This window comes from Mustela lutreola, chromosome 3 (genome assembly GCF_030435805.1).
Source record: "Mustela lutreola isolate mMusLut2 chromosome 3, mMusLut2.pri, whole genome shotgun sequence".
Lineage (NCBI taxonomy): Eukaryota > Metazoa > Chordata > Mammalia > Carnivora > Mustelidae > Mustela > Mustela lutreola.
Genome location: NC_081292.1, coordinates 202,792,440 through 202,814,918, shown reverse-complemented (window position 1 = coordinate 202,814,918; position 22,479 = coordinate 202,792,440). Strand labels below are relative to the sequence as shown.

The window sequence follows — 22,479 nt, the reverse complement described above, 5'->3', positions numbered from 1 at the left end:
AAAAATCAGTTGTATTTCTATACACCAGCAATAAGTATCCAAAAGGGGAGTTAAGAAAGCAATTTCACTTACAATAACATCCTTAAGAGAATAAAATATTTAGGATTAAGTTTAACCAAATAAAAAGACTTATACACAGGAATCTACTAAATATTGTTTAAAGAAATTTAAGGTGACCTAAATAAATGGAAAGACATCTTGTATTCACAAATGGAAGATTTAAGATTTTTAAGATATCAATACTATCCAAAGCAATCTACAGATTTCAATGCAATCACTACCAAAAGTCTAATGTCTCTCCCCCCAGCTTTTTTTTTTTTTCAGAAATGGAAAATCTGATTTTCAAGTTCATATGAAATTGTAAGGGGACCCAAATAGCCAAAATAATCTTTAAAAAAAAAGGTGGGAATGTACACATTTCCTGATTGAAAAACTTACTACAAAACTACAGTAACCAACATTTCCTTAGCGATTCGGGGTCTCTTCTGAGATCCTACAAATTTTAGGATTATTTGCTCCAGCTCTTTGAAGAATACCAGTGGAATTTTGATCAGAATACCATTAAAAGTATAGATTGCTCTAGGCAGTATAGACATTTTAACAATGTTTATTCTTCCGAGCCAAGAGCATGGAATGTTCTTCCATATTTTTGTGTCTTCTTCAATTTCTTTCATGAGTGTTCTGTAGTTCCTTGAGTACAGACCCTTTACCTCTTTGGTTAGGTTTATTCCCAGATACCTTATGGTTCTTGGTGTTATAGTAAATGGAATCGATTCTCTAATTTCCCTTTCTGCATTTTCATTGTTAGTGTAGAAGAAAGCCACTGATTTCTGTACATTGACTTTGTATCCTGCCACGTTGCTGAATTGCTGTATGAGTTCTAGTAGTTTGGGGGTGGAGTCTTTGGGGTTTTCCATATAAAGAATCATGTCAGAGAGAGTTTGACTTCTTCATTACCAATTTGGATACCTTTTATTTCCCTTTGTTACCTGATTGCTGTTGCTAATACTATGTTGAACAAGAGTGGTGAGAGTGGGCATCCTTGTCGTGTTCCTGGTCTCAACGGGAAGGATGCAAGCTTTTTCCCATTGGGGATGATATTTGCTGTGGGTCTTTCATAGATAGATTTGATGAAGCTCAGGAATGTTCCCTCTATCCCTATACTTTGAAGGGTTTTAATCAGGAACGGATGCTGGATTTTGTCAAATGCTTTTTCTGCATCAATTGAGAGGACCATGTGATTATTCTCTCTTCTCTTATTAATTTGTTCTATCACATTGATTAATTTGCGAATGTTGAACCATCCTTGTAGCCCAGGGACGAATCCCACCTGGTCATGGTGGATAATCTTTTTAATGTGCTGTTGGATCCTGTTGGCTAGGATCTTGTTGAGAATCTTAGCATCCATATTCATCAGTGATATTGGTCTGAAATTCTCCTTTTTGGTAGGGTCTTTGCCTGGTTTGGGGATCGGGGTAATGCTGGCTTCATAGAAAGAGTCACGTTACCTGATTTCAAGCTTTACTACAAAGCTGTGATCACCAAGACAGCATGGTACTGGCATAAAAACAGATAAATAGACCAGTGGAACAGAGTAGAGAGCCCAGATATGGACCCTCAACTCTATGGTTAAATAATCTTTGACAAAACAGGAAAAAATATACAGTGGAAAAAAGACAGTCTCTTCAATAAATGGTTCTGGGAAAACCGGGCAGCTATATGTAGAATGAAACTCGACCATTCTCTTACACCGTACACAAAGATAAACTCAAAATGGATAAAAGACCTCAATGTGAGACAGGAATCCATCAGAATCCTAAAAAGGAACATGGGCAGTAATCTCTTCGATATCAGCCACAGCAACTTCTTTCAAGATATGTCTCCAAAGGCAAAGGAAACAAAAGCGAAGATGAACTTTTGGGACTTCATCAAAATCAAAAGCTTCTGCACAGCTAAGGAAACAGTCAAGAAAACAGAGGCAACCCACAGAATGGGAGAAGATATTTGCAAATGACAGTACAGACAAAAGGTTGATATCCAGGATCTATAATGAACTCCTCAAACTCAACACACAAAACAGACAATCATATCAAAAAAGGGGCAGAAGATATGGACAGACACTTCTCCAATAAAGACATACAAATGGCTATCAGAAACATGAAAAAATGTTCATCATCACTAGCCATCAGGGAGATTCAAATTAAAACTACATTGAGATATCACCTTACACCATGGTCAAATTTAGCAAGACAGGAAACAACATGTGTTGGAGAGGATGTGGAGAAAGGGGAACCCTCTTACACTGTTGGTGGGAATGCAAGTTGGTGCAGCCTCTTTGGAGAACAGTGTGGAGATTCCTCAAGAAATTAAAAATAGAACTTCCCTATGACCCTGCCATTGCACTCCTGGGTATTTACCCCAAAGATACAGATGTCGTGAAAAGAAGGGCCATCTGTACCCCAATGTTTATAGCAGCAATGGCCACGGTCACCAAACTGTGGAAAGAACAAAGATGCCCTTCAATGGATGAATGGATAAGGAAGATGTGGTCCATATACACTATGGAGTATTATGCCTCCATCAGAAAGGACGAATACCCAACTTTTGTAGCAACATGGACAGGACTGGAAGAGATTATGCTGAGTGAAATAAGTCAAGCAGAGAGATTCAATTATCATATGGTTTCACTTATTTGTGGAGCATAACAAAAAGCATGGAGGACATGGGGAGTTAGAGAGAAGGGGGTTGGGTAAATTGGAAGGGGAGGTGAATCATGAGAGACTATGGACTCTGAAAAACAATCTGAGGGGTTTGAAGTGGCGGGGGAGTGGGAGGTCAGGGTACCAGGTGCTGGATATTATAGAGGGCCCGGACTGCATGGAGCACTGGGTGTGGTGAAAAAAGAATGATACTGTTATGCTGAAAATAAATAAATGAAAAAAAACCTACAGTAATCAAAACAGTGTGGGTACTTATACCAGGATAGATGTACAGAACAAATGAATAGAATCGAAAGTACAGAAATAAACCCATACATCTATGGTCAACTGATTTTCAATAATGATGCCAAGACCATTCAATAGGGAAAGAATAGTCTCTTTATCAAATGTTTCTGGGATAACTAGATTTCCACATGGAAGAGAATGAAGACCCCTACCTCACACCATCTACAAAAAGTTAACTTAAAAACAGATCAGTGACCTAAATGTAATAATAAATACTATGAAACTCTCAGAAGAAAACATAAAGGTAAATGTTCATGAACTTGAATTCAATGAGGGAATTTCAATTACAGCAATAAAGGCACATGCGACAAAAGAAAAATATAGCTAAGTTGAACTTGATCAAAATGAAAAACTTTTGGGTTTCAAAGCACCATCAAGATAGTGGGGAAAAAAAAGAAAGAAAAACAGAAAGGGAAAAGGCAGGGCACCTGGGTGGCTCAGTTAGTTAAGCATCTGCCTTCAGTTCGGGTCATCCCAGGGTCCTGGGCCTGAGCTCCACATCAGGCTCCCCACTCAGTGGGAAGCCTGCTTCTCCCTCTCCCTCTCCCCTGCCTGTGTTCCCTCGCTCACTGTATGCCTCTCTCTCTGTCAAATAAATAAATAAAATCTTTTTTTAAAAAAAGTGAAAAGGCAACCTACAAAATAAGAGAAAATACCTGCAAATCATGAATCCGTTAAGAGTCTAATATCCAGAATACATAAGGAATTTTTACAATGAAATCCTGTAACTAAAAAGGGACCAAAAATCCAATTTTAAAAAGGGCAAAGGACTTGAATAGACACTTCTCCAGAGAAAATCTACAACTCATCAACAAACAGGTGAAAAGGTGCTCAACATCATTAGTCACTATGAAAATGCAAATCAAAATCACAAGGAGATATCACCTCACACCCATTAGAAAGGCTCTAAGAATAAGTGTTGGCAAGGATATGGAGAAATCCAACCTTTTGCACATTACGGGTAGGAATGCAAAATGGTGCACCAGCTGCGGAAAAGTCTGGAGGTTCCTCAAAAAGTCAAACACATTGGAAATGCCATATGATTTAGCAATTTTACTCAGAGGTATATATAACCTAAGAATTGAAAGTAGTTATTTAAACAAATACCTGTACACAAATGTTCATAGTAGCATTATTCAGAAGCCACAAGTGACGTGGCTGAAATAACCTGATGTGACTTGTTGCAATAACCCAAATATCTATCAATGGATGGAAGAATTAACAAAATGTGGTATATACATACAATGAATACTGTTTTATTCAGTCATAAAAGCAATGACATACTGCTACATGCTACAAGATGGATGAACCCCAAACATATTATGTAATGAAAGAAGCCACATGCAGAAGGTTATATATTGTATAAATCCATTTCTATAAAATATGTAGAATAGGTAAGTCCTTAGAGACAGAAAAGTGGACTGGTGCTTCTCAGGGGCTGGGGATAAGAGGATGGGGAAGTAACCACACAATGGAGAGTGGTGAGAAGGTTTCAGACCATTTTTCATTTAAAAGAATTTTTAATCTAAGTGACTTTATCATTTAAACTAAAAAAGATTTTTGTCACATGGCTATTTAAATATGGCAAAAGACTTAAAGTTATTTTAACACAACTATTTTTTGTTTAAATTCAAGTTAGCTAACATACAGTACAATACTGTTTTTAGGAGCAGAATTCAGTGATTCCTCACTTACATATAACACCCAGCGCTCATCCCAACAAGTGCCTCCTTAATATCCATCACCCAGTTAGCCCATTCCCCTCTCCACCTCCCCTTCAGCAACCCTCAGTTTTTAACATAACTATTTTTAAACAAAATTAGAAACTAGAGACATTTTCAAATTTTGCAAAAGACTGTAGTCAAGACAAAGTTTATGAACCTCAAAAAGAAGGTAGTGAGAGTCTGTACAAGTTGACCAAGGATTGTGTTCTCCATCTGATAGCAATAGCAGCCCTACTTTGCCTGAATTATTTATACGTCACCTGCCTTTTAAAAAAAAAAATCTGCAGTAACTGATTCAAATGGAAATTGCTCTTCAATCTTGCTTCACTGTGAAGGTTTTAAACCCGGTAGCTGAGATGATCAGGCTGTACTGTAAAGAATGTATTGGTTTCAATATTGGTAAAAACTGTACTGGAGATGGTACGAGGACAATGAGTCATTTTTATTTTTTTCTTTCTATTCCCTGTATTTTCCATTGACCTTAATTTTCATAATCAGGGACAAAACTGTATTTTATAAGACAAACGACTATAGTGAGAATACAGAGAATGAACTCCAGCAGGAGAACACTGCAGGGAAACATCAGACAGGAGTGTGCTCCGAAGTTGGGGAACAGATGACAAGTATCTGATCAAAGTAGAGGCAGTGAAGGTAGAAATGGATGTTGAAGAGATGAATGAAGAGATGGAGAAATGAACTGGCCAGGCCAGCTGGGTGGAAGTGATGAAGAAAATTTGAAGAAAAGTTTAAGAATAAGCCTCAAGTCTCCAACTCACCTCTTCTTTTCTCTAATGTTGCTGGTGGATAATCGCCACTAGCAACATTAGAGAAAAGAAGAGGTGAGTTGGTTACAGGATGGAGGGTATGGTCAAGTCTGGTTTGGGTTATAATGAGTCTGAGGAGTGGAGGGTCCATCCAGGTGGAGATGTCAAGTCAACACTGGAAATACGGTGATGGCACTCAGAAATGATTAATATTGGAGATTTAACCCTATGGGTGTTAGCTGAAGCCAGGGGGATGGATGGCTGAGAATGTGCTAAGAGCAAAATTAGAAGAAAATGACCTAGGATAAAAACCTAGAGAATACCAGTTTTTAAAGTGGAAGAAAAGAAAGCAGAGGACAAAGTAGAAATAAATGTATGCAGGTAATTAGGGGAAAATGATCTGATGTGAGGTCAAAAATATATACATTTTCAAGAAGAAAACTGTGAGTTCAACAGCAACAAATTCTGAAAGATTAGAGGACAAAGCCTAAAATGTCCATCACATTTAGCAATAATGAGGTCCCTAATGGCCTTAGTGAGGGCAGTGACAGTCCAATATTGAGGCTGAAATCTAAAAGACAGAGGTAGGTTGGTATATAAAATGGAAGGAGAACATTTTAACTAATAAAACTATATCATTCAGCGGTGATCTTTCACACTGTATGTATACCATTCATTCCAAATCTTTTTTTTTTTCCCTAGGTTTTTAGGGTTGTTTTGCTTTTTGGGTTTTTGGTTTTTTGGGTTTTTTTTTAGTAATCTCTACACCCAACATGGGGCTTGAACTCACAACCCCATGATCAAGAGATGCACACTCCTCCGACGGAGCCAGCCAGTGTCCCTCACTGCAAATCTTTAATAAGTGACATTGAAACTATATTCTCTTCTGCTTCATAGCAAAAAAGTAAAGCAATTTAGTACAATGGTTAAATATATTTCCTGTATTCAGATCCTCCTCTGTCACCTGCTTACTGTGTGACTTTGTGCAAGCAACTCTGCGCTCTACATTCTTTCCTCATCTTTAAGATGGGGATGGAAATCACACAACAGCAACAGGCTGTTGAGGACCAGCTGAGGCAGTGCATACACAGCAACTGGCTTAGTGTCTGCTCCACTCTACAGTCAGACGTTCTATCCCCTAATTCTGTCCAAAACCAAAAAGAAACGAAATCTAGATCTCCCAAACTGAAGGAATGCCTGTTACACTTACTCATTCACTTGACAGTGAACATGGACTGAGCCCCTTCTGTGGGCCAAATGCATGCTAGATACTGGAGACATAAAAATGATATAGGTTTGGTCCCAACTTTCACAGGCTGGAGGAGGCAATGGCTACATTAAAAAAAAAAAGAAAAGAAAATCACAAGGTGGCAGGAAGATCACAGAATGTGAAGCTACTTATTCAGATCATGGGAAAGCAAACGAAAGAACACAAACTTATGAGTATTTACATAATGAAATGATGAAAATGACATTTACAATTCCCCTCCTTAGCACTTTTCACAGTCTTTCATTATGATGTCCCGAGTAAGATTAAAGAAAAAAAAAATAGGGGTTCCTGAGTGGCTCATTTGGTTGGGCGTCCAACTCTTGATTCCAGCTCAGGTCAGGATCAGAGGGTGCTGGGACTGAACCCTCCGTCTGGCTCTGCACCCAGCACAGAATCAGCTCGAGGATTTCCCTCCCTCTCCCTCTACCCCTCCCTACTAAAATAAAAAATAAATCTTTAAATAAAAAAGTAAATAGCTGTCCAATTTTCCCAGCACCATATATTGAAGAGACTGTCTTTTTTCCACTGTATATTTTTTCCTCCTTTGTCGAAGATTATTTGACCATAGAGTCGAGTGTCCCTATCTGGGCTCTCTGCTCTGTTCCACTGGTCTATGTGTCTGTTTTTGTGCCAGTACCATGCTGTCTTGGTGATGACAGCTTTGTGGTAAAGCTTGAAATCAGGCAACGTAATGCCCCCAGTTTGGTTTTTCTTTTTCAACATTTCCTTAACAATTCTGGGTCTCTTCTGACTCCATACAAATTTTAGGATTGTTTGTTCCAGCTCTTTGAAAAATGTCAGTGGAATTTTGATTGGGAGGGAACTGAAAGTATAGATTTCTCTAGGCAGTATAGACATTTTAACAATGTATGTTCTTCCGATCCATGAGCATGGAATGTTCTTCCATCTTTTTGTGTCTTCTTCAATTTCTTTCATGAATGTTCTGCAGTTCCTCAAGTACAGATCCTTTACCTCTTTGGTTAGGTTTATTCCCAGGTATCTTATGGTTCTTGGTGCTATAGTAAATGGAATTGATTCTCTAATTTCCCTTTTTATATTTTCATTGTTAGTGTATAAGAAAGCAACTGATTTCTATACATTGATTTTGTATCCTGCCACATTACTGAATTGCTGTATAGAAGAATGAAACTCGACAAATCTCTTACACCATACACAAAGGTAAACTTGAAATGGATAAAAGACCTCAATGTGAGTCAGGAATCCATCAAAATCCTGGAGGAGAACATAGGCAGTAACCTCTTTGACACTGGCCACAGCAACTTCTTTCAAGACGTGTCGCCAAAAGCAAAGGAAACAAAAGCGAAAATGAACTTATGAGACTTCATCAAGATCAAAAGCTTCTGCACAGCAAAGGAAACAGTCAACAAAACTAAGAGGCAACCCATGGAATGGGAGAAGATATTCACAAATGACACTATAGACAAAGGGCTGATATCCAAGATCTATAAAGAACTCCTCAAACTCAACACACACAAAACAGATAATCATGTCAAAAAATGGGCAGAAGACATGAACAGACACTTCTCCAAAGAAGACAAACAAATGGCTATCAGACACATGAAAAAATGTTCATCATCATTAGCCATCAGGGAGATTCAAATCAAAACCACATTGAGATACCACCTTAACACCAGTCAGAATGGCCAAAATCAACAAGACAATAAACAACCAGTGTTGGAGAGGATGTGGAGAAAGGGGAACCCTCTTATATTGTTGGTGGGAATGCAAGTTGGTGCAGTAGCCACTTTGGAAAACAGTGTGGCGATTCCTTAAGAAATTAAAAACAGAAGTTCCCTACGACCTTGTAATTGCAGTAGTGAGTACCTACCCCAAAGATACAGATGTAGTGAAAAGAAGGGCCATCTGTACCCAAATGTTCATAGCAGCAATGGCCACGGTCGCCAAACTGTGGAAAGAACCAAGATGCCCTTCAACAGACAAATGGATAAGAAAGATGTGGTCCATATATACAATGGAGGATCATGCCTCCATCAAAAAGGATGAATACCCAACTTTTGTATCAACATGGACGGGACTGGAAGAGATTATGCTGAGTGAAATAAGTCAAGCAGAGAGAGTCAATTAGCATATGATTTCACTTTCTTGTGGAGCATAAGGAACAACACAGAGGATACTGGGAGATGGAGAAGAGAAGTGAGTTGGCGGAAATCAAAGGGGGAGACAAACCATGAGGGACTGTGGACTCTGGGAGACAAACTGAGGGTTTTGGAGGGGCGGGGGATGAGGGGTAGGGTGTTGGTGGTGGGTATTAAGGAGGGCATGTATTGCATGAAGCACTGGGTGTGGTGCCTAAACAATGAATTTTGGAACACTGAAAAAAATAAAATAAAATAAAAAATGAAAAAAAAAATAACAACAACAAAACCAAACTAAACTGCCAGTTGATTAATTGTTGAATGTTTTGTAAAATATTAATCACTTATTCTAAACACCTGTGTTTAATCTATTTTATTCTTCTCTGCATTTCTCAATAACTTCATGACATTAACAATAAATCTCCTGTTGATGGTTTCTGTACCCCATATGCAATAAATCACAATGTAATCTCGTGCAGATATAAAAGCTGCTCTGCCTTACAAACAACAGCTCATTTACTTAATCAGAATATAAAAGCTAGAGTTACTTAATGGAAAGTATTCAATAGACCGATGAAAATGGGAATATTAAAGCATCTTTTAATATGATCTCAGTAGAGAGAAATTAGTGTTTCATCTTATAAAATGACTTCCTGAGATCCTGTCCTTAATCATCCCTCTCCATTAATTCCCCTATAATCTGATGTGATAACTGGCTATAAAATTAGCATTCTGCTCACCTGGGGAGGACTCTAAAGACCTAGGTTTCGGGTCTTAGAAGATCATTTTCATGATCGGGAACTAGTTCTTTAACTTCTCGGCAACTTCAGTAAAGGACTGGGAATACCTGTCAGCCCAGTCAAGGTTGTTGAAGCAAACATACAAGGAAATTTTCACCCCTGTGCTCTTCGAACAGTCAACTTCGAGCTACTGCCAAGTGCCTGACTGGAATTTGACTCTCCTGGAGGATAACTGTACAATAGATGAGTTTTGTTTTCTTCATTACTTACTCCAAAGTAGTCCAGAGGAAACTAACCATATTGGAAGTTTATAAGTATCTACTAAAGATGCTTCATTTAACGTAGTAAGTGTCAGGACAGCACAGAGCATGTATTCTGAACGTCCTCCTACTAATATATACAAATGTGCCACCTCCACTCTCGTCCTCCAAACTGTTTGGAAACAAGAAACCTAGGATACAAATTCATGAAGAATTGAACTCGGAAGAAAGTAAGACGACAACTCTGTTCAACTGTGATTTACTGAGTGCCTGCTTTGTACCAGGAATAATTCTAAGCCCTTGGGATAGAATAGTGAACGAGACAAATAAACTCCTCCCCTCCTCGAGGTTACATTCTAGCAGAAGATGGAAGAGGGAGATATACAACAAATAATACACACATTACGCAAATTACAGAGTGTAATGGAAAGTGAGAAGTGTTTGGGGGGAAATGGCAGATCAGGTAAAGGGTCTCAGGAATAGGCACGCAAAAGAGGCTTCATTCAGAAGGCGACTCAGCAGTGAGGAACTGAGTCAAGTCTGGAGAGCCAGCCTATCCGTTCCAAGCACAGAGAACCAATGGGCAAAGACCCCCATGCAGACGCTAGAAAATACTTGAGGAGCAGCAAGACGGTAGAAGAGAACATTTGAAGATGGAAAAGTAACAGAGAAACTGAGCAAAATAAAGAAAGAGACCCCTGTCTGAATCAGCTTTTCCCGGCAGCCACTGCAAACAGCACTTGCTGGGGTCAGCTGAGAAGCTGGGCACCCCAGCACCGCAAGTTAGGAAAGGGTAAAAGTCTCCTTGACCTTCTGTGTTCTGAGTCTCTTTTCAAGCAGAGCCAAGACCATCTCCTTCCTAGACAGTGTTTGGTGAATCTGACTACTGAATGGAGTCTTTCCATAAAGGGGAAAAAAATTCTGGCACAGTCCCTAATGTAAATAAGTCATTTTTATCATAATATTATACACACATAAATAACTAAATGCCAATAGTACTGAACAAATAGAACAAAACATGCATTCATTATAAGCAAAACTTAAAAATAAATAAAATTTCTAATTAACGATGCCCATTGACTGCAATTGATAACCAGTATTTTGCTGAAATAGAAGATTTTACAACACTGACTACTAATAGCAAAGGTTATTTTGAGTTAATTAAGAAAATAATGCATGATGCTAGATGATAACTCAGTTCTGCTCACTTTTCACCATCAACACTACTGTGAAATCCTTGGTCTTGGCCTTTTCTAGGCATAAGAAATTATTCACATATTAAACCCACCTTTTGCCTTTTCTCATAGGCTCTGACAAGACAGGAGGATGCCCCAGGGACACTGTAAGCAACAGTCTAGGTACAAATGCTGTATAGTGATGATGCTAATGGGTCAGAATACATCTGAATTCCTGAGGGGGATTATCCCTGGAACAAAAACACAAAAAACTTCTTGCTAAAAGTACATCCCTGAGAATATGCTGGCATGTTCCCAGGGATCCAGATCTCTGGCTGCATCTCAGTAGTTAATACGCAGAGGAGAGACCACTGAGGTGTGTGTGGAGTGTGGTGTGTGTAAGAGGAAAATGTGCCAAATTAGAGCATCTGTTTTGCTTGCTGTCACTTTGGGAATATCATTCAGCTACTTCCTGTTTCACTGAAAAGCAGCAGTAGGTAATTTTTTATCAAATTCAAAGTCCTCATTTGCCTCAATTAAATGAAATCAAGCTTGTGAGCACTGCGTTATTAGGAAACATTCTTTAAAATACGACATGAGAGGCACCCGGGTGGCACAACTCCGCTGAGTGTCCAACTCCTGGTTTCACTCAGGTCATCATATCATGACTATGAGATCGAGCCCGGCTCTATGCTCGGTGTGGAGTCTGCTTGAGATTCTCTCCCTCCTTCCCTCCCCCCTGGGGCTCTCTCTCTCTTTCTCTCTAAAATAAATAAAACTTTGGGAGCCTTGGTGGTTCAGTCAGTTAAGTGTCTGTATTTGGCTCCGGTCATGATCTCACGGTCCTGGCACTGAGCCCCATGTGGGCTGCCTGCTCCGTAGGGAGCCTGCTTCCTCCTCTTCCTCTGTCCCTCCCACCACTCTTGCTCTTTCTCCCCCTCTCTCATAAGTAAGTAAATAGAATCTTTAAAAATAAAATAAAGCTAAATAAATAAATAGAGCCAAAAAAAAAAGAAAATTAAAAAATAAAATAAAACAAATCTTGAACACTACATCAAAAACTAACAATGTATTTATATGTTGCCTATTTCCGACCACCTGCCTAAATGACCTTTGTACAGCACTGATGGATTTCAGCTCAGGTCATGATCTCAGGGTACAGCTAATTGAACCTAATAAAAAAATAAATAATAAATTAAATAAATAAAAATAAAAATACATAAATAAAAATAAAATACTATTTTGTTATTCTCATTGTGCAGAAAGGTCATTTCCTAAAGGCTGATTTTTTGCTTTTGCTTTTTCATGACTTTAGTTAGGTATATGGATTTAACACTCTATGTAGGATGTATTATCTGTCATGTATTGTTCAGAGTGGCTTATAATTTTTAGTTAAATTAATCCTAACATCAATTCTCTGACTTAGATGCTATTATTATTCCCATATCGTGGAGGGTGAAATTGAGTTAAACAGAGCCTGTGTGATACACCCACAGCCACACGGCTGATTAGGAGCAGAGCCCAGATCCAATCCAAACACCTGGATTCAGAGTACATAAGTTTAACCACCACACTACGCTACCTCACATTCACTCATGGGCCTTCAACAAATACCTATTTTCTTTATCCTTAATATATTTATAGCAACTAATCATATGTACAACTTTCAGTATATAAGACTGGAAATCTAGAAAAGTGAACCAGGTGAATTCTGCTGGGTACCAAAAGTAAACTGTCATGGCAGTTTTGCAGACGTAAAAGTGTTAGCGTTACTGGATGTGTTTGTCAGATACAAGAATCACTGTCTGCAGAGTGTTTTCTGATTACTGCACAGTTAGCGTCTGTCGGCACGGAAGCTCAGCACCGGGAACAGGGCTGCTGGCCCAGGGAGGAGCCCTCTGGGAAACGCTGAACAGAAGTGTCAACCTCTCTAGGGGAGAACCGTGACAGGCAAAGGAAGGCAGCAGTTCCTAGAATGTGAAGCACGGATCAGAACACATAAGTTGTGACTGAAGTGTCATCTGTTATGAATTAGTCCCTCTACGGACCATTCAGGACACATTTTTCACTCACGTCTGGTTTCTGTCCCCAGGACGCAAGGTGACACAAAGACCTCACACCATTAACAGAAGAATATTCCACGCATGACAGTAACTGTTGTATTGCAGAGCTGTCTGTTGCAAGCAAACAGATGTGCAACCAAGAAGCCTTACAGAGAGAGATTTCCTTAGAGGGGCAGAACATTCTAAAGTGCATGTGGAGAAAGCTTCATGCGTTGAGAAGTTACCAGGAAAGAGGGCTCCAGGTCAAGTAAGAGTAGAATGTGGGGGACACTGCCCAGTCCCTCTTAGAGGCTCGCAACAGGCCTTACCAAATACAAAAGCTCCCCGAAGCCTTTGACTTCTATGGTGTCATAAATAGATTCAACTAATTAAATCGTTTATCACGTAACACGTAAAAGGAGCCAGAAAATGTAGCTCGAGGGACTGTGACTCAGTGCAATCCCCACTACTCGGGATCCGCCTCCCGGCTCTGTGAGAGGTTTGATCCTGTCAGGCTCCCAGAGGTGGTCAGAATCAGAAAGGCAGGTTTCACTGAGGAGGACAGGGAATTCTGAAGGAGGCTTAATCCTGTATCCTCTGGCTTTCTAGGAAAACTACTCAGAAAGCCAAACTATCACTACAGTTTGCTTAGTAGCCAGAAATTGGAAGTAGCGGAACGACTTCAGATGCCAAAATATTTCTGGCTAATACCACCCGATACGTGTGCCTCTGGCCCTTGGGACCACACAGACCTCACCCTTAGGCAAGCACACTTCCCCCTGAACAGTGACTGGACAGACACGATCAAGGACTACACCGCTCACTTAGAGCTTCTATGGCTACCCAAGACCCCTTCTGATGTTTCATCACATTTTGTTTATTTCAAAACAGGTCTGTTACAGCCAGGGCCTGGAAGAATTACAGTGGACATTTCTTTAATACTTTCCCAGTAACAGGTACTATACGAAGTTGCTCATCATTAGCTACAGCACCGTGAGGCCAACCCTATTATGAAAGCCATGTTACTCATGAGGACCTGAGGCTCAGAGAAGGCGAGTAGCTTACCCAAAATGACAGAGAAAAAGCGGCCAAGTCAAAATTTGACTCCAGGGCATCCATTTTCAGAATCTATGCCCTTTACCAGCTGCTTTCATGACTTTAAGACCTGAGAACTTTGCAAGATTTTTAAGGCTGTGTGGCAGGATCAATATGTCACCTTTACAGCTTAAGTCTCAGAGGGGGGGGTTATTGTTATATTTTTGCCAGCAGTCCTGTGCTCCCCCAGATTCTCACCCATCATCACTGCACAGCACCCACTTGCTCGCCTCTCAAACTAAGCCACAAAATCGCTGCATGGAATCCTAAGCACATTAGAAACGACCCTGGCTAGATTACTAGCCTTTTCTGTGCCTTGATCTCCTCAGCTATAAAATGGAAATTGAGGGCGGCTGGGTGGCTCAGTGGGTTCAGCCTCTGCCTTCGGCTCCGGTCATGATCTCAGGGTCCTGGGATCAAGCCCCACATCAGGCTCTCTGCTCAGCGGGGAGCCTGCTCCCTCCTCTCTCTCTCTCTTTCTCTGCCTGCCTCCTCTCTGCCTAATTGTGAGCTCTCTCTCTGTCAAATAAAATTAAAAAAAAAAAAAAAAGAAAGGAAAAGAAATTACACCTGTACTAATTTAGAACATGGCAGGGAAAGTATTATGAATATACTTTCAGCTGCCTGGGGAAAATAATGACAACCACAATCTTTTTTTTTAAGATTTATTTTTTTGAGAGCAAGCAAGTGAGCAGTGAGGGGAGGGGCAGGTGAGAGAGAGAATCTCAAGCAGACTCCAAGCTGAGTGTGGAGCCTGACGCAGGGCTCGATCTCACAACCCAGAGATTACTACGTGAGCCAAAATCAAGAGTTGGATGCTCAACCGACTCTCACTTGGGCACCCCTTGTTTTCTTTTATTAATATATGACTTTCGTACTTGGGGCACCAGTGTGGCTCAGTCAGTTACGCATTTGCCTTTGGCTGAGGTCATGATCCCAGAGTCCCAGGATCGAGCCACACATCAGGCCCCCTGCTCTCTGTGGAACCTTGCTCTCCCTCTCCCTCTGCTGCTCCCCCTGCTTGTGCTCTCTCGCTGTCAAATAAATAAATAAAATCTTAAAAAAAAAAAAAGATTTTCATACTTAAGGCCTAAAGAGACCAATGCATTCACCATTCTAGAAACAAACACACATTTCTATAAAACCTGTTACCACAAGAAACAAGATACTATACAGAGAACTGGACTAAGACTTCAATTGTACCAAATAAGACAGATGTTATATTTGTGATGAATGAGCTAAGTACTTAAATAAAAGGATTTTCTGATTTGAACGTTGCATGCTGTCTAGGATTCTACATTGTATATTCTTCTATGTGTTGGCAGTGCTGCTGGAGATCGTCTATCTGCCCCACCTCCGTCCACGCACTGTACCTTTCTTTCTTCGGTACCCTTCTCTACTCTGTTCTCTGCCCTGAGAAATCCAATACTAAGGACGGTTTCACTGAGCTCCTTTGTCTTCAAGATTGCACTTGGGTTTAGTCAGCAGGGAGCACCAACAAGAGACGGAAGGGAAGGAGAAGAAAAAGCTGGGATACTAAACGCCCGGTCCTAAATATATAGGTCTCCTGGAGGTTACAGAGCTCTTACCAGGTAGCCCCCTCCACCTGGCTCTCTGTTATCCAGGTTCTAGTAACGTCCCCTCTTCTTGCATCTTCAGGCCTAGGGGTGGTAATGATACCCCATGCCACTGTGATTTCCCTAAACGCCACTCATACCCTTGTACCCAGGCCTTGTATTGAAGGCTCCTCAAATGAGCTAAAATGAGACAGTCGTCTACATGTTGCATAGATCCTGACTGAGATTGCACTCAATCGGGAACTTCTGTGTGCCATTTTTGTACTGAATTGATATTCAGTTCTCATGAATGTATAATTTAGATTGTATGATCTCACATCTGGAACCCCAGTGTATCAAGGATAATCCCATACTGTTCCCACTTCTCAAGGTTTAGTTCTTCTATACTTGATCTCTTCAAGCTGCACTTGAATACATAAATAAACTAAATTAAATTTTTAAAAGCCCAGTGCCACCACTATGTTTCAGAAATATTGCTGCAACACCTGAAGGAAATACAAAAGCAAAAGAAATCAACACTAAAAACAGAATCACAGGGGCACCTGGGTGGCTCAGTGGGTTAAAGCTTCTGCCTTCAGCTCAGGTCATGATCTCAGGGTCCTGGGATCGAGTCCTGCATCTGGCTCTCTGCTCTGCGGAGAGCCTGCTTCCTCCTCTCTCTCTGCCTGCCTCTCTGCCTACTTGTGATCTCTGTCTGTCAGATAAATAAATAAAATCTTTAGAAAAATAAAATATAAAACAAGAGAATACAGAATCACCCTACAGAACAACAGAATCGCACTAAATCAACAGAAATCACTGAAACAGTAAGTAAATAGAGAAAAGGAAGGCATGAAAACATCACTCTTCACATTCAAGACTTACATATTCCTATAAAATGATCCCAGATAAAAGTGAAAATAAGGTATAATTTGTGTTCTATTTCTCTCATTATTAATTATAAGATAAAATTAATTAGATAAAGGGAAACTACATTCTGCTATATCTGGACTTTGAGAATAATACTTCCTCCATTTCTTTTTTTTAAAGATTTTATTTATTTATTTGACAGAGAGAGAGAGAGAGATCACAGGCAGGCGGGGATGGGGAACAGGCTCCCCGCTGAGCAGAGAGCCCAATGTGGGGCTCAAAGCCAGGACCCTGAGATGACGAACTGAGCTGAAGGCAGAGGCTTAACCCTCTGAGCCACCCAGGCACCCCACTTCCTCCATTTCTTTTCCTGAATTTGGGGCTTGTGTTATAATTTTATTGAGTCAATAATCACTACCCCACTAGTCCATGACAGAGTTCAGACTCTCTAGAAGTGGAGACAGGAGCCAGGTGGACAGATGATCCATCCAGTATCCTGGCCCAGAAAGGTCAATTAATTCACCCCAAATCATCTAGTTAGTAGAAAGCTACAGCTAAACTCAGGTCCATAGGATTCCAAAGCCCAAGATACCACAGTGCCTCTCTGAGATAAAGAAAAAATGGATTTGCAAATACTTTTTAAAGCTTTATTTATTTACTTGAAAAAGAGAGAGAGAGAGCACGAGCAGAGTGAGGGGGATGGAAAGGAAGAGAGACTCTCAAGCAGACTCCCTGCTGAGTGTGGAGCCCATCGCAGGGCCCCGTTCCAAGACCTTGACATCACAACCGGAGCTGAAATCGAGAGTCAGATGCTCAACTCACCTAGTCCCCCAGGTGCTCCTGGATTTGCAAATGTTATTTTTAAAAATGTTTGCCACTCAATGAAAAAAAACAGTCTTTTGAATAAATGGTACTGAGAAAACTGGATATCCACTTGGGAAAAAACGAAGTTGGAATTTTACCTTACACCATATAACATAAAAAATTAACTCAAAATGGATCAAAGATATAAACATAAGAGCTAACACTATAAAACTCTTAAAAGAAAACACAGGGAGAAATCTCATGCTGTTGGATTTGGCAGTGATCTCTTCTTGCACATGGTGCCAGAAACGTGCAACAAAAACACAGTAGATAAGGTGGACTTCATTGAAGTTTAAAACTCTGACACAACCAACAGAGTAAAAAGGCAACCCAGAGAATGGGAGAAAATATTTGCAAATCAGATATCTATTAAGAGACTGCTATCCAAAATATATGAAGAACCCCTACAACTCAACAGTAACAGTAACAACAACAAAAAACTTGGTTAAAAAATGGGCAAAAGGCTTGCACAGACATTTCTCTAAGGAAGACATATGATGGGCAATAAGCACATGGAAAGTCGCTCAGCCTCACTGGCCATTACAGAAATACAAACCAAAGCCGCAATACGATATCACTTCATACCCGCTAAGATGTTTATTATCAAAACAAAACAATATAACACAGAAATTGGAACTCTACACATTGGTGGTAGAAATGAACACTGGGGACTGTGGAACTGTGGCCAACACGATGGCAATTTTTCAAAAAATTAAACATAGAATAACCACACATCCCAGAAATCCCACTTCTGGGTATGTACCGAAAAGAACTGCAAAAGGACCCGAAAATGTATTTGTACAGCTATGTTTACAGCAGCATGATTCATAGAAGCAACCAACGTCCATCAATGAATGATTAGATTAACAAATGTGGTACATGCATATAGTGGAATATTACTCAGTCTTCAAAAGGAAGGAAATTCTGGCACATGCTACAACATGGATTAATCCTGAAGACATTATGCTACGTGCACAAAAAGACAAATTTTTTATGATTCCACTTATATAATATACCTAGAGAAGTCAAATTCATAGAGTCAGAAAGCAGAAGGGCAGTTTCCGGGGATCAGGGTTGGGGAATGGAGAAAAATGCTTGCATGTCTAAATGCAATAAAAAAAATTATACAAAGAAAAGCAATAGCATAAAAGTAAGCTTATAATTTGAACAGTAAGAACACTTTTTAGGTAAACACATATGGTTAAGTCCTAAATCTGTTTACAAAGTAATGAAAGAAAATATACACACTGGCCAAAAATACATGGTAAATTATAACACAGATAAGAGTTCAGAAATGTCATTTTTAAAGATTCACTGTATATCTTGTAAAGGAGATAGAAATAAACATGTAAAAGCAGTTGTTCTTATATATTTCTGGTTGCAGCCTATGACTGTTTAAATCCTCTAAAGAGTAATTTTTAAATGTTCAGCATAAGCTATAAAAGCACCCTTATCATTTCTCCTTTTGGAAAAACATGCCCCAAATCTCTACACATAGAGATTTGTCTACAGGCATTTCTTTAGGGGTGACCAAGCTGAAATGGTTACAGAAATCAAGGAGGAAACAAGAATGAGTAAAAGTAACCTGGTCAAGACTGAGACAATGTCCTCACCAGTCCCAGCAAACTGTTGTTCTGCAAATGTATTAGAGGCCAAGGTTGGCATATATACTTCAATTCAAAAAACAAAAAACAAGACTGCCTTTGTGACAACTTCCACATATAGAAGAATGAAAATGGTTTAGTTTGGTGTGACAGAGGAGAGATACTGTCCCTGCTTTCTGCCCTTGAAGATAAATGAAGGCATCCATAAGGTAGGGCTTAATATGACTCAGGCACCAGAGAAATCTCACTTCTGAGAGTCAGCCTTCCACTCACTTCCAGTGGAGCTCACTGATATTCACATCCTGGGGCCACTGTGGACCTACCCCATTCATACTGTCTTGATGACCTCCCTCTACACACACATACATAAATGACTTCCGGTCAGTCTCTACAGACCCGCATTTGTCAAATCTTACATTCTTTTGAGAGATAGGGAGCCAGCAGCATAAGTATATTTGGGTTTTGTTGGTTTTTTCTTTTTATTATTTTTTAAAAAGATGTTAATGCATAGCAGGTTTGCTAACCCTCTACACAACTTCACAGGTAATAGTGACAGAACAGTCCTTCAGCTCCTACCACATGCCACAGCACACCCTGACTTGTAAATACTCAAGACACTTTTCCCATTTTCTATTAAGGTGCTCAATCACCACAATCTGCTTTCCCTTGGAAAGTTGCTGAATTCTTTAGGTTATGGGTCTCCACTGACCTATTCAGCTACCATTTCCTTCATAGATGTGAAGACATTGCTTTTCCAGTGAGGTCTCCTTTACTACAACTCAACAGAACTTCCCAATACCACTGCTTCACATGCCTCATCCTTCTCACATGCATCCAAAGATGTTTGAGGCAGGGCCCACTAGAGACCCAACAAGCTGAATAATAAGAAGGACCAGTTTCCACAATGCTCTAACAACCCTGTACAAAGCATGCCCTTCCTGAAACACAGCAACAGGAAGCAGAGTTTTTTTTTAAGAAAGGGCAGGGGGTTTTAGGAAGCAAAGGGGAGGGAAGAAGACCCAGAAGGGGGAAAAAGTGGAGGTGTAGGGGCTGGGGATGGAGAGAAGAATAAAAATGGCTTGGGAAGTCAGTATCTGTCCATGGGGTGAATGAGAGATAACATATTGGCCTGGAAAGTATCTTGGCTGGATAAGAAGGACTCAAAATTTGAAGAAAAAGACTAACAGTCAAGTTAAAAAATTTGAAAACAAACAATATGGCCAAGTTAGTGGGAGAAAATATTTTGATTATGCATGCACAGAAACAGAGATTCCTGGAAAAACGTGACAGCTTAAATAAACATGGTAACAACTTCAACCAGGAGGTGATGTTATATAATTACTAGGTCTTTGTGAAAGCAAGAGATATTGCTATAGGTTTTAATAAATTTGGTGTTTCTGTCTGAACTGCTACATAAAAGACTTAGCAGTTCAGGCAGAAAAAGCTTGGATACAGAAAGGGAAAAGAAGAAATCCCCCTAAATGACTCACTTCCCAACCAATCAAATCCCACTCGTTCTTCAAACTCTAATCAAGTCTCTTATGAACCTCTGTGAAACCAGCTCTAGGGCTCAGTCCAAAGCGGAATCTTTCTCTCTTAAACATATCATTTACTATCCGCCATTCATTCTTCACCTAATCCTATGCCACTGGATATAGCTACAGATCTTCTGATTTCTTGTATCCCCATATCTTGTCCCTCCAGCAAGAATAAAAGGTTCATGGTATTCTACAGATTCAGGTGTTTCATTAGAAGTGAATCTTAAAGGGGTGCCTGGGTGGCTCAGGGGGTTAAAGCTTCTGCCTTCAGCTCAAGTCATGATCTCAGGGTCCTGGGATCAAGCCCCGCATCAGGCTCTCTGCTCAGCGAGGAGGCTGCTTCCTCCTCTCTCTCTGCCTGCCTCTCTGCCTGCTTGTGATCTCTGTTTGTCAAATAAATAAATAAGATCTTTAAAAAGAAAAAAGAACTAAATCTTAAAAACGGAGAGAAATAAAATTTAAAAATGGAGAGAGAAGTATGGCTTCCAAACCTACATATGTTTAGCATCCAATGTTACTACATGATTTTGTTACAATCTGTGGCGACATATTGGCCAAAAAATTCATTCTTTTTGTCTGTTTTGTAGTATGTATGTATGTACGTATGTATGTATATTTTTTATTTTAAATTCAGTTAATTAACATATAATATATTATTTGTTTCAGAGGTAGAGGGTAGTGATTCATCAGTCTTATTATACCACGTGCCCTCCTTAACGTCCATCACCCAGTTACCCCATCTCCCCACCCGCACCCCTCCAGCAACCCTTAGTTCGCTTCCTATGGTTAAGGGCCTCTTATGGTTTGTCTCCCTCTCTGATTCCATCAAAACATCCATTCTTAATCTCAAAACGATCCCTACATATGGGCCCTGACAGTTCCAGAGTTCCTCTCAAGGCACTGGTTCTCAAGATGATATGCAGACTCCGGAATGCACTGGTGGTCCAGGGACCTCTCTCCACCCGGTCCCATGCTCCCAAATATGGAGCATACTTTTTGGAGGCTACTTTGAAGATGTAATTTAATTAGTGATTTTTTTTTTTATTAGTGATTTTAAAAAAGTAATTCTATGTGAAAACACATTTATGTTATAAAGAGGTAAAATAAAACTTCAAAAAATTCAATCCTAGTAGCAACTACTTTGGGCTAAATTTTCAGAGACTAATACTACTTATTTTTATTTATTTACTTATTTGACAGAGAAAGAGAAAGACAGCGAGAGGGGAGGACACAAGGAGGTGGAGTAGGAGAGGGAGATCAATCTTCCCTCCAAGCAGGGAGCCTGATGCGGGACTCGATCCCAGGACCCTGAGAGCATGATCTGAGCCGAAGGCACATGCATAATGACTGAGCCAGCCAGGAGCCCCAATTAATGCTATTTATTTACCACTAGCAGCAACAGAAATACTCTGGTACAGAATTGAGAGAAGCACAATTTAAAGTTTCCACAAAACTGAGAATAAAGTGCCAACTACAAGAACAGCAACTCATGATCAAGCTCTTCCTCCAAGTCAAATATGAATATTTACATTTCTTTTTTGACATACGGCAAAACTGCAACTTTACATACCTTACCCAGGTTCAAGTCACTAGCAGGTGAGAAGGGCCGGATTCAAACCCAGGCCTGTCGCACAACAATACTGTTGTTCTAACCAGACAGTCTCCTGAGGGGGACTGACAGATGCTTGGACTTGAAGGCCTGAGTTTGCAAGAGAATAATTCAAATTATCAGCAAATATGAACATATCTTTAAATGAACAGTTCAATAGCCCTTTACTGCCATGTCTACTGAGACATTTTCTAGATAAGAGAAGAGTATTATTAGGTGCTGACAACTTTTCAAGATAAGAAAGAG

At 40.0% G+C, this 22,479-nt stretch overlaps 1 protein-coding gene across 3 annotated transcripts in view; it reads right to left on the bottom strand.

The window, feature by feature from the left end:
- The window catches only part of HECW2 (HECT, C2 and WW domain containing E3 ubiquitin protein ligase 2), a 368,631-nt gene that overhangs the window by 177,996 nt on the left and 168,156 nt on the right, over positions 1-22,479 (bottom strand). The window lies entirely within an intron of this gene.